A 2,500-nucleotide genomic window follows, 5' to 3' on the forward strand; every position below is an offset into this window, starting at 1 on the left:
TGCTCACAGACAGTTTTGTGAAGTGAATATTTCGGAATACGAGAGTGGCCATATACGGTGGAACATAGTTATGCGCTTGTAATTAGAATATTAATTATAATCCAGTTACCTTCTGTTTTCATTTTAGCAACTAACAGCATAAGAAAGTTTTTTGTTTTCACACGTGAACTTTTCATTTTACTCGATGTCGGATTTACTTCTGTATTCTGCATCTACGTCACTGCTCTGCAGAACATGGTATTCTATTCAGGAATATTGAAATATTAACAAAGGCAGAACAATATCCGTAGCAATCAGTATTACTCTACTAGTAATGATGATAATATTACCATTAACCATAGTGATTGTAAACAGGATAACTTTTTGCGTAATAAATCTGGATATTTTGATACAAGCAACATTAAAACACTTTTCATAAATCTGGATATTTTGATACAAGCAACATTAAAACACTTTTCATAAACAAGTCAGGGGGACTTGTTTGTGAAAAGTGTTTTAATGTTGCTTGTATCAAAATATCCAGATTTATTACGCAGAAAATGATCCTGTTTACAATCACTTTTTTTTTTTTTTTTTTTTTTTTTTTTTTTTTAACCAGCGGCACACCTATATTTAACTTCACTATTGCTGATTTAATACTGTTACCCATACGACTTAAACAACTCATCCATAGACTTAAGGCACGTCACTTAAGTCACTTAAAAGACATAAATGATCTTGCACAATAATTTATAACAGTTATAATTTTCTTGAACAGTTATAATTCCCACAGTATGAAACTAACATGTACATCTACATGATTTCTATGCAAGTCTTGGGACACTAACCCCCCCCCCACCCCCACCCCGTCCCCCGGCCTCCCAATGCTCCTCACTCCGGAGGAGGTGCGCACTTATCCTCTCTAGTCTATATGGTATATTGGTATATAGATGACACTCTGATCTGGGATAGGGCATACCATGCAATAGCCAGAAATACAACATAAAAGATGTATACATGGAAATTACTCAAAACTACAAATCTTACACACAAAAAAATAAAAATATACAATAAATATAAAATATAAACAAAATAATTCCATACTATTTCATCTCATGACCTTTGTAACTATGATACAGATTACTCAAGGAGAGAGAGAGAAAAAAAAAACTCATATCACTATTAGTATTACACAACCTCATCAACAACCTCACTCAAGTTGTGGTCATTACGGGCCTGAACACAATTTTGCAACACAAACCACCATCTCCATTTTGCCATTTTCAAAATCATTACTACACTTGCACTTGTAACTATCGATCGGTGGTCGCTAGCCGTTTTCTGAGAAAATACACATCTACACAACCTCTAACACTGCTTTGCATCAAGGCTGAACTTTAATCCCATAGCCACTTGCCCTCCAGGAACCACCCCGATTGATTGATTGATTGATTTGAAGTTCTCTGGCATCCTGACATCGAAGCTCATTGCTAACGATCCCCGCAACAAGGAATCATATAAATACATCATCAATATAGCATTCCACTGACGGATCGCACCTGATTCTTTAATATCTCTCTCTCTCTCTCTCTCTCTCTCTCTCTCTCTCTCTCTCTCTCTCTCTCTCTCTCTCTCTCTCTCTCTCTTTTGCATCAGGCTTACTCAGCAGTATGTCATACGTGTTGCTAGACACAGTAAAACACCACATCACTTTACTTCACTACATTAAACACCCAAATTCGAACACATTGTTATCATCAAGTTATATAGAACACGCCAAAAGAAGATATGATGTCTTTTCAAACAATAGCAAAAAAAAAAAAAAAAAAAAAAAAAAAAATCCCTCTCATCAACCCAGGGAATATGGTGTATGTTGGTAAACGGAGGAACACCCTGATTGATACTTTTTAAAACTACCTCTTCTTGATCCACATGTATGTGTGCCTGATGATGTTCAGACACTGCTCCACTAATAAGGTTTTGTATCACTACGGTGTTAGATTTAACCATCTTTACTTAGTACGCTTTTGTGTTTTCTGGGTTTTAATTGTTTCAAATACATACGATAGGCCACCAAAACTTTGCCGATGCAATTTTGAACCGTTAATCATACTTTGAGCTGTGTTTTTCATTAGTTATTTTCAAGAACATCTTAGTGGTGTTCACTACTCACCTTAAAGAGATTTACTAAATAAATTTGGCATTTTTCAGATGAGTAATTTGGCAGCTGTTGTGAATTCATCAGGACCGTATACAGTAACACAGCGTCCTGGCCATACACTGAAAAGAAAGGCGTGTTCCTGAGCAAGGCCTTATATGCAATGCTCAAAACTAACTCAGCCGCAGGAATCATGGCGTGACAATAACAGGGGTCATCGGCCACTAAGTACCATAATATTCTCACTACTATCCTATTATGAGATTCCCTAAGCCATCAGCTAAAGGTTTATATGTGGTGACTAAAAAGTATTCAATTTCCATCAATCCCTGACCAGTTTCACAACCTTATATATAAACTTGA

The sequence above is a fragment of the Palaemon carinicauda genome, chromosome 21, assembly GCF_036898095.1.
Source record: "Palaemon carinicauda isolate YSFRI2023 chromosome 21, ASM3689809v2, whole genome shotgun sequence".
In the NCBI taxonomy this organism is placed as follows: domain Eukaryota; kingdom Metazoa; phylum Arthropoda; class Malacostraca; order Decapoda; family Palaemonidae; genus Palaemon; species Palaemon carinicauda.